Below are 11,414 nucleotides of genomic sequence, written 5' to 3' on the forward strand. Positions count from 1 at the left end.
AGCTGGCAAGTTGAATGCCGAAAACAAGGACAAGGGGCTGCATAGTGATGACGAGGAGGAGCCCCGGCCGCCGAACACTGGAGGACAGTAGAGGTTCCCCCCACAAGCGAAGACGGTGAACATGATATACGCAACCCACATTCCTAAGAGGGAACGGAAGCATGCACTAAGGGACGTCTATGCGATAGAGCCCGTCGCCCTGAAGTTCAACCCATGGTCCTCTTGTCCGATCACTTTCGATCGCAGGGACCACCGCACTAGTATCCATCATGGCGGATCCGCCGCATTGGTCTTAGACCCCATCATCGACGGATTTCACCTCACTCGAGTCCTTATGGACGGCGGCAGCAGCCTGAACCTACTCTATCAGGATACAGTGCGCAAAATGGGTATAGATCCCTCGAGGATCAAACCCACCAAAACCACCTTTAAGGGCGTCATCCCAGGTGTAGAGGCCCATTGCACGGGCTCAATCACACTAGAAGTGGTCTTTGATCTCCGGACAACTTCTGAAGCGAGGAGTTAATCTTTGATATCGTCCCGTTCCACAGTGGCTATCACGCATTACTTGGACGAACCGCATTTGCAAAATTCAACGCGGTACCACATTACGCATACCTCAAGCTCAAGATGCTAGGACCTAGGGGGGTCATAACAGTCAATGGAAATACAGAACGCTCGCTTCGCACAGACGAGCACACTGCGACCCTCGCAGCAGAAGCACAAAGCAACCTTTTAAGGCAAACCGCCAATTCGACGGTACAGCCCCCGGACACCGTCAAGCGAGTCCGGAGTAACCTGCAACAGGATCGCCTGGCACATTCAGAGCTCGCCTAGCAACTCGGCCCCCGTCCTAGTCCCATTCAAGCGACGAAATCCGTGCCGCGCGTACATAATTACGCACTGAAAATACCATGGGCATAGGCGGAGGCACGATCAAGGCATGTCCCGCAATGCAGCTTAACCGCCCTAGGGGCCATATACCTTTATCATTTTTTCTCTTTCAGGACCTAACTCTCTGGAAGCCCTTTTCGGTAGTACGATTGCCGGACACATTACGGGAAACAACAACCAAGGAGGCAAGAAACCAAGACGTACATGGGAACCCCCAGGTGGTCTCTAATAATAATCAATATACCCGCTTTCTACTGTCCATACGCAGCTAGCACCTGGATAGGACATGTCAAATAGTCCTATTTTCTGCTTATTGCACTACCTGTATCAGTATGCTTCGATGTATTATTTAAATAACAATGCATAGCATTAGTCTACTATTGCATTATTCATCCTTTTTTATATGTTCATCTACGACAACTTGCACCCATACATTCTGGTACGGTCAATACGCCAGGGGCTTTCGTTTACCCCATAATAAGGTGTGAGAAGTCCGAACACTTTTGACAGTGTGGCACCCCAAACTTATAGCATTATATGCATCAGCTCTGAATCATGTCTTGGGTCAATAGTTGGGTTTGCCCGGCTCCCATGCTTTGGTACCTTACGTTCCGCTATATCGGCTAAGGTAGCGCTGGGAGAACTACTGCGATTGTGTCCCGGTTCTTCCGGACGAGCACCTCAGTAGAGAAAGCCAAAAACTGACTGTCATGATAAGGCGAGAGCTGGTCCCTGTTCGAGAGGTCTCAAGTCCTTAAAGACTTTTTCCGCTTCGGGCGAGGAGTCAGCCTTGCCTGACTTAGGCGTGTATAGCGCCCCAAATTTGGCCTTCCGAATACTAGGGGCTTCGCCAAAATTTAAAATTGTAGACTTCTATGGCTAAGTGAGAGTGATAAAGCCTTTTAGCTCGATTGCCTGGTTTGTTGTGCTGAACACCTCCCTCGAAGGACCCAAAATTGGGATAAAGAGTGCTCAGGTTTATCCCGAACACCCCAGTACTAGTTACATGGGGGCAGAAGCCGATGAATGGCCAACTCTCAGATTTTATAAACGGCCGCACAGAAGGTAATATTTTAAATTAAAAAAGCGCTGCATAGCGCAAATGAACTTGTTTCACATTACAGGATCACATAAGCATGTTCATTCAAAAATTACGTCTCTGGCACATTCAGCCGCCACAAGATGGGAACCCTTCAGGACACTGTCATAATACATTTCGGGGTTGCGATGCTCCTTGCCCTCCGGCGGCCCCTCCTTCACCAGCTTCACTGCGTCCAGCTTCGCCCAGTGCACCTTCGCCCAGGCAAAAGCCCTGCGCGCACCCTCGATGCAGACGGACCGCTTTATGACTTCAAACTGTGGGCAGGCATCCACAAGCCGCCTCACTAGACCGAAGTAGTTGCCATACATGTGTTTTGTGCTATGCCATGCCATCTTTACAGGGGTGTATGCCATGTATTTTTGTAATCAATGTGGTGACTAGCACAAGCATGCAAAGTAGCTCTCATGATGTTGTTGATTTCAAGGACTTAGAATTATTCTAAGTCAGTTCCCTAATGTTATTTTTATGCCATGTATTCATGTTGCTACAGAGTGATCCATGCCTATTTTGAGAATGTTCAGTAAGGACGTTTTTTAGATATTGTTATGTTCTATCCATCCATTTCTTTGTTTGCAATTATGTAGTACCATAGCATGACTCAATCTTGCTCTACTTTTGCTATAAAATGTTCCTGGCAGATTGTTTATGTGTTAATCAATTTTGCCGAGGTTGTTGTAGTTGATCCATGCATGCTATGAGATTGTTCTTGCCATGGTTAGCTAATCATGTCTTCTTACTGGGTGTACGCTTAGTTTGTCATGCAATGCCTTATGGTATGTGCATCAAGCTCGCAAACATGCCTACGTAACTCTGTTTTTGCCATGTCCAGTTTTCTGCTAAGTCTGAATCTGTTAACGGAACTTGCTATGTTTACATGGGTGCCATCATATTTTCTTATCTTTTTGGCTTATGGTTAGTAAGGGAGTTTTGTTATATGCTTTGAGTAGTTTCATGACATGCCTTGCTTTTCCATGATATGTTCCTGTAGGATGTTGATAACTTGCTCTAAACATTGCTTCCTGATGTTAATTCCTGGCATCTTGTTATTTTCACTAAGTCTGTGAACCTGATATCTTTTGCACTTTTGCCATGCTTGTTTGAACCTGCTATTGTGTGATTTAGCCGTAGCTCAGTGTTCATCTTTTGTCAAGCATCTTGAGTGGATCACTTCCATGTGCTTTGTTGTTATGTTAGAGTGTAGTAGCTTAGTTTCTTGTTTCATTCTAGATGGCATCATGCTGTTAATCGCATAATCGTGCCGTTATTGTTTTGCTTGCCATTTGCAAACCGTGCATCCGATTCCGATGATCTTTATATCGATTTCGACCGAAATAAACTCATCTTTCGAGTGGCACTCTTCATTTGCCAAGTTGGGGCCTGGTTCAATCTTTTCCTTCCGGAGCACGCATATGCATTGCATATTACATCCTGCATATCATGAATTGTTTTGCATCATGTTGCTTGCGCATTGCACCGCGGTTGATTGTGGTTCCCTTTGCTTGTGTTCTTTCTTTGGGTAGAGACGGGAGACGAGTACATGATCGAGGAACCCGTTGAGTACGCTTACGAGGATCAGGCTTACGTCAACTCGGAGAACTTTGCAGGCAAGATGACCATACCCTCGAAATCACTTCTATCTTTGCTTGCTAGTTGCTCGGTCTATTGCTATGCCTATGCCGCGATACCTACCACATGCTATATCATGCCTCCCATATTGCCATGTCAAACCTCTAACCCACCTTGTCCTAGCAAACCATTGTTTGGCTATGTTACCGCTTTGCTTAGCCCCTCCTATAGCGTTGCTAGTTGCAGGTGAAGATTGGAGTTTGTTCCTTGTTGGAACATGTTTATTGTTGGGATATCATTATTATATCTTGTTTACTTTAATGCACCTATATACTTGGTAAAGGGTGGAAGGCTCGGCCTTATGCCTGGTGTTTTGTTCCACTCTTGCCGCCCTAGTTTCCGTCATACCGGTGTTATGTTCCTTGATTTTGTGTTCCTTACGCGGTTGGGTTATAATGGAAACCCCTTGACAGTTTTCCTTGAATAAAACTCCTCCAGCAAGGCCCAACCTTGGTTTTACCATTTGCCACCTAGCCTTTTTTCCCTTGGGTTTCGCGGACTCAAGGGTCATCTTTATTTTACCCCCCCTCCCCGGGCAAGTGCTTCTCTAAGTGTTGGTCCAAACTGGGCGATGTCCGACGCCCGCTGGGCAACCAGGGTCTATGCCAACCCGACATCTTGCCCATCCGGTGTGACCTGAGAACGAGATATGTGCAGCTCCTATCGGGATTTGTCGGCACATTCGGGTGGCTTTGCTGGTCTTGTTTTACCATTGTCGAAATGTCTTGTAACCGGGATTCCGAGTCTGATCGGGTCGTCCTAGAAGAAGGAATATCCTTCGTTGACAATGAGAGCTTGTGATGGGCTAAGTTGGGACATCCCTGCAGGGATTTGAACTTTCGAAAGTTGTGCCCGCGGTCATGGGAAGATGGGAATTTGTTAATGTCCGGTTGTAGAAAACTTGAAACTTAACTTAATTAAAATGAATCAACAGCGTGTGTAGCCGTGATGGTCTATTTTCAGCGGAGTCCGATAAGAGAACACAATCTTGTTTTATGCTTGAACGTAAGTAGTTCTAGGATCACTTCTTGATCATAGATTCTCGAACGTGCTTTGCCTTCTCTTCCCGCTCTCATTTGCGTAAGTTAGCCACCATATATGCTAGTGCTTGCTGCAGCTCCACCTCACATACCTTTTACCTACCCATAAGCTTAAATAGTCTTGATCGCGAGGGTGTGAGATTGCTGAGTCCCCATGACCCACAGATTACTTCCAAAACCAGATGCAGGTGCCGATGATACCATTTCAGGGGATGCGACTGAACTCAAGTGGTAGTTCGATGAGGACTCAGGACGTTACTACGTTTCCTTTCTAGACGATCAGTAGTGGAGCCCAGTTGGGGCGATCGGGGATCTTATGCATTTGGGGTTGTCTTTATTTTGGTTCCGTAGTCGGACCTTGATTGTATCTGGATGATGTAATGCTATATTTATGTAATGTGTGAAGTGGCGACTGTAAGCCAACTCTGTACCTCTTTCTTATTCAGTACATGGGATGTGTAAAGATTACCCCTCTTGCGACATGCCTACAATGTGGTTATGCCTCTAAGCCATGCTCTGACACGTGGGAGATATAGCCGCATCATGGGTGTTACAAGTTGGTAATTAGAGCCTTCCTCGACTTAGGAGCCCCCTGCTTGATCGAATCGCTGGCGTTGTTGAGTCTAGAAAAAATGTTTTCAGTCTTATAGGATTATATATATATATCGGAGAGTAGGATTCTTTTTACTCCCCAGTCCCTTCGTCGCTCTGGTGAGGCATCCTGACGTAGAGTTTTGACTCTTCTCTTCTCAAATTTCACTAAAAAAATTAGGATCACACGGGTATCTTGGAATCGTTCTGATGGTTTTGTGACGAGAACATTGTTCTTGGTGCCTCCTGATATTTAGGGGTTGTGGTAGTGTCTCGGGAGTTGAGCTTCAAGGTGTTGTCGTCACAATTTTATCGTTGCAGTTCTGGAATACCTGAGTTTGCTGACATCGAAAATCTCTTTCATGCAGTTGTTGGTGAGATAACCTCGACGCCACCCAGTACTAGGGCGGGAGTTCGGAAGTATTGCCATAACTCGTATAACGGATGCTTTTCGAAGGTTGAGGTAAATGATTTCCGAAGGTTTCTTGGTTATGTGTTGAAGGATGGATACAGCTGGATGTAGGATTTGCTAGTTTTGGGTGAGATATTATGCTTCCCCTATATCCCCAACACCTGATTGCATAACCGGAAATTTTCGGGAGTTTCATAGGTGGGAATTCATGTAGCTCTAGTATTTCTTCCGCAGATATTTGGTTTGTGATTGGGTAATCCTTACCAATTATTTGTTCATGTCTGTACCTTGTTGTTTTATTCATCTACCTCTATCTAAGTGGCTTCTCAATTTATGGAAGTGTGACCATTTAATTTGGAATTCATTCATTCATTCTTGTTCGAATGTTAAGGCTACATGTTGCAATTTCGATCCATTTGATTCAGCTTGAAGATGCTAACGGATGTCACCCTTTTCAGGATGGCTCCTCCAACGCGTCAGAATCCGGAACCTCCGGCACCACCTCCACCTCCGGAGGCATGGCAAGCTGTGATGGCCGCTACCAACGCCAACATGCAGTTGATTATGCAACTCTTGCAAGAGCGCAACCAAGGAAATCAAGGCAATGGAAACAATCAAACTCAGTTTGATACACTCATTCAGTTCCTCGCAAACCAGCCGAAGACCTTCAGTAACTGTGTCGAGGCCATAGACGCTGATGATTGGCTCGTGGATATCTGCAAACATTTCGAGTGCAGCAACGTCAGGCCTGAGGACTTTGTCAAGTTTGCTTCATTCCAACTCAAAGACCAAGCTGCTGAGTTGTATCAACAATACAAAGATTCCAGAGGAGGTCGTGTGATTACCTGGGATGATTTCCCCCAAGACTTCAAAGCTCACCACATTCCTCAGAGTGTTGTTGAGAGTAAGCATGAGGAGTTCCGCAATCTAAAGCAAGGCAGCTTGTCTGTTTACCAATACAACATCATGTTCCAGAGGCTCGCTCGTTTTGCCAAGCAAGACGTCCCTGACAAGAAGAGCAAGATTTATCAATTCAAAGGTGGCCTCAGAGAAGATCTGCAACTAGCTCTTGTGCTTTTTGAGCCGAAAAAGTATGATGAGTTCTAAAACATGGCATTAAAGCAAGAGGCCGCTCAGCTCAAGTGCGATGCTTCCAAGAAGAGAGTCAGGGATGCAACTCCTTCTTCTTCTTCAACTCAAGTGGCAGCTAAGTAGCAAAAGTACTGGTTGCCTCCTCCTCCTCCGTTCCGTCAGCCTTATCAGCAGAAGAGCAAAGGTGGTAATGGATCTTCCCACCCACCCAACCCAGGATTTCGAACAAGGCTTCGTCTCATGTTCCAAGATCAAGTGCTCCGTATCACCGTCCGCTCTCAGAGGTGACGTGCAACAAATGTCAGCAGAAAGGTCACTATGCAAACAAATGCTTCAACTAGAGGCGTCTTCCGCCTCCTCCTCCTGTGAGATCTGCCAGCAATGCAGTGGTCAAGCATAATCCCAAGTCTGCAAAGGTTAACATGATGAATGTAGCTCAGGCAGAGGATTCGTCAGAAGTGATCATGGGTAACCTTCCTGTTAACAATATTCCTGCAAGAGTTCTTTTTGATACTGGTGCATCTTTGTCATTCATATCGAAGCCTTTTGCATCCATGCACGATTTGCATACTGTCGATTTGCCTAAGCCGATAGCGGTTTCCTCTCCGGGTTTGTTCATGAACACCAAAATGATGGCTCCGGATGTTTCTATCAAGATGGGAGATTATATATTTCTGTCCTCTCCAATGGTCCTTGGTAACTCGGATATTGATCTAATTCTCGGCATGGACTGGCTTTCTAAGCACAAGGCTCATCCTGATTGTGCTTCCAGGTAGATTCAATGGACACACTCGTCTAAGGATGTGATCATCTATGCAGCTCGTGACGACACCATTCGACTGTTTTCTCTCAACGAGAAGGGCGAGTTGGATGCCATCTCTCAGATTCGAGTCGTTTCCGAATATCAAGACGTCTTTCCAGAAGAGCTTCCAGGAATGCCTCCTCAACGGCCAGTTGAATTCGTCATCGATCTTGAGCCTAGAACGGAACCTGTTTGCAAACGTCCTTACAAGCTTGGACCAGAAGAGTTGAAGGAGCTGAAGAAACAACTCGATATACAAGAGCGTATGGGTCTGATCCGACCAAGCTCTTCTCCATGGGGTTGTGGTGTTCTTTTTGTCAAGAAGAAGGACGACATGGACCAACTCTGCGTCGACTACCGTCCATTGAACAAGAAGACCATAAAGAACAAGTACCCACTTCCCAACATCAATGAGCTTTTCGAACAACTGAAGGGTACTCAAGTATTTTCCAAGCTTGACCTCCGTCTGGGCTATCATCAGATTCGCATTCGTGAACAAGACATCCCCAAGACAGCGTTCAGAACAAGCTATGGTTCTTAAGAATACACTGTCATGTCTTTCGGCCTTGTCAATGCTCCTCCAACATTTTCTCGCATGATGAACTTCATCTTCAGCCCCTACACAAAATGACTTCGTCTTGGTCTATCTCGATGACATTTTGGTCTTTTCCAAGAACAAGGAGGACATGCCAAGCACTTGAGATTGGTGCTGGACAAACTCAGAGAACATCAGTTGTATGTGAAGTTTTCAAAGGGTGAGTTTTGGCTCGATGAGGTTCTCTACCTTGGGCATATCATCTCTGCCAAGGGCATAGCTGTTAATCCTAAGAAGGTGTCTGCAATTGTGAATTGGGAACCGCCTCAGAATGTGAAGCAACTCCACAGCTTCATTGGGCTTGCAAGCTATTGTCGAAGGTTCATTGAGAATTTCTCTAAGATCGCGAAGCCTATTTCCAACCTTCTCCAGAAGCATGTGAAGTATGTCTGGCCGCCTGAATGTGACATCGCTTTCAACACCCTCAAAGAGAAGTAAGTCATAGCTCCAGTTCTGACTCATCCTGATGAATCCAAACCATTCGAGGTTTTCTGTGATGCTTCCCTTCAAGGTATCAATGCTATGTTAATGCAAGAGAAGAAAGTTGTGGCCTATAGCTCTCGCCAGTTGAAGCCCAACGAAAAGAAATACCCCACCCATGACCTCGAGTTGGCAGCAGTTGTCCATGCTCTTTTAACATGGAGACATCTCTTGTTGGGAAGGAAAGTGGACATCTTCACTGATCATAAGAGTCTCAAGTACATCTTCACTCAGCCCAACCTCAACCTCAGGCAGACTCGTTGGGTCGAAATGATTCAAGAGTATAATCCGAGTATTAAATATACTCCAGGCAAGGCCAATGTCATTGCTAACGCTTTGAGTAGGAAGGCTTACTACAATAGTTTGATTCTCAAGCCCTTCCAACCGGATCTTTGTGAAGCTTTCCGCAAACTTAATCTCCCAGTTATTCCTCAAGGATTCCTTGCCAACCTCCAAGTCTCTCCTACTTTGGAAGATCAGATGCGTGAGGCTCAACTTCTTGATGCTATGGTGAAGAAGCTGAAGATTGGGATTGCCAAGAGCCAACCCAAGTACAAGTGCTATCGCCTTGATGACAAGGATACTCTATTCTTTGAGGATCGCATTGTTGTTCCTAAGGGTGACCTTCGTAAAGTCATTATGAACAAGGCTCACAATTCACTCCTATCTATTCATCCTGGAAGTACAAAGATGTACCATGACCTCAAGCAGTCGTATTGGTGGACTCGAATGAAGCGCGAGATTGCTCAGTTCGTGAATGAATGTGATGTCTGCAGAAGAGTGAAAGCAGAACACCAACGACCAGCTGGTCTCCTCCAACCTCTTGCCATTCCAGAATGGAAGTTTGACCATATTGAGATGGACTTTGTGACTGGATTTCCCAAGTCCAAGCGTGGCAATGATGCTATCTTCATTGTCATCGACAAGCTCACTAAAGTGGCTCATTTTCTTCCTATCAAAGAATCTATCACAGCAGCTTAGTTGGCAGAGCTATATACCTCCAGGATTGTCTCCTTGCATGGCATTCCGCAGTTGATATCTTCAGATCGTGGAAGCATCTTTAGTTCTAAGTTCTGGGGCTCCGTTCAGAAGGCTATGGGCACCAACATTCTCTTCAGCATAGCCTTTCATCCTCAAACTAGTGGACAAGTCGAGCGAGTAAATCAAATTCTTGAAGATATGCTCAGGGCTTGTGTCATTTCTTTCGGTATGAAGTGGGAAGATTGTCTTCCATATGCCGAGTTCTCCTACAACAACAGCTTCCAAGCGAGTTCGGGCAAGGCCCCATTCAAGATTCTCTATGGAAGAAAGTGTCGTACTCCCCTTAACTGGTCAGAGATTGGTGAACGCCAACTTCTTGGCAATGACTTGATCACAGAGGCTGAAGAAATGTGCAAAGTCATTCGTGAAAATCTCAAAGCCGCGCAATCGCGCTAGAAGAGTTACTATGATAGCAAGCATCATGACTTGGCTTCCAAGATCGGAGACCATGTCTACCTCCGCATCTCTCCAATCAAAGTTACTCGTCGCTTCGGTATCAAAGGGAAGCTTGCCCCTAGATACGTGTGTCTTTTCAAGATCATTGGCAAAAGAGGCGATCTCACCTATCAACTTGAGCTTCCATCCAACTTTGCAAACGTGCACGATGTGTTTCATGTGTCTCAGCTTCGCAAGTGTTTCAAGACTCATGATCGCACTATCAACTTCGAAGAGATTGATCTCCAAGAAGACATGTCTTATCATGAGCATCCTATTGCTATTCTTGAAGAAACTGAGTGTAAGACTCGCAACAAGTCTATCAAATTCCTGAAAGTGAAGTGGTCACATCATTCCGACCTTGAAGCCACCTGGGAGTGCGAGGACCACCTCCGTTCCGAATATCCGGAGTTTTTCTAGTCCTAGATCTCGGGACGAGATCCTTTCGTAGTGGTGGAGTGTTGTAACGCCCCGTATGTAACTTGCCATATTTGTATTCCAACTCTTGCCATTTTCGGCACTAAGTTATGATATTTCCCTCGTGGTTGGGTTTTGCCTTTGTTTTGCTTTTTGTACATGTCATGCATCTCATATCATGTCATCATGTGCATCGCATTTGCATACGTGTTTGTCTCAAGAATTCGAGCATTTTCCCCGTTGTCCGTTTTGCGATCGACACTCCTATGTCCTCCGGCGCCCCCCTTTTGCCTCTTTTCGTGTGCGGGTGTTAAACTTTCTCGGATTGGACCGAGACTTGCCAAGCGGCCTTGGTTCACTACCGGTAGACCGCCTGTCAAGTTTTGTGCCATTTGGAGATCGTTTAATACTCCAATGGTTAACTGAGGAACCGTAAAGGCCTCGTGTGTGCTGCAGCCCAACACCCCTCCAAATTGGCCCAAAACCCCTCCATCCTCTCGGTCGTTCGATCACGATCGCGTGGCCGAAAACCGCACCTCATTTGGACTCTCCTAGCTCCATCTACCTATAAATATGTGTCTCCCTCCGAAAAATCCGCGGTGCAAACCCTAGATCCACTCCTCCCCGCGCCACCGGACGCGTCTGCGCCGCACCGGACTTGTCCACCGCCGGCCGCCATGCGCCCGGACCAATCAGAAGGCGCCACGTCACCCCACCGCCGCTCTCCTCCAATCCACGCCTGCCACCTGTCCGCCACCCGTCCCGCGCGTCGCCGCGGCCCGCCGGACCCGGATCGGGCCCGCGCAGGCCCGTCCGCCCCATGCCCACGCCCCATGCTCCCCCGCCGCCTTGCCTGCGGGCGCCGCCCCGCACGCCGCCCCGTCGCC

The sequence above is a fragment of the Triticum urartu genome, chromosome 7A, assembly GCF_056163025.1.
Source record: "Triticum urartu cultivar PI428250 chromosome 7A, HENAU_Tu73, whole genome shotgun sequence".
NCBI lineage: Eukaryota > Viridiplantae > Streptophyta > Magnoliopsida > Poales > Poaceae > Triticum > Triticum urartu.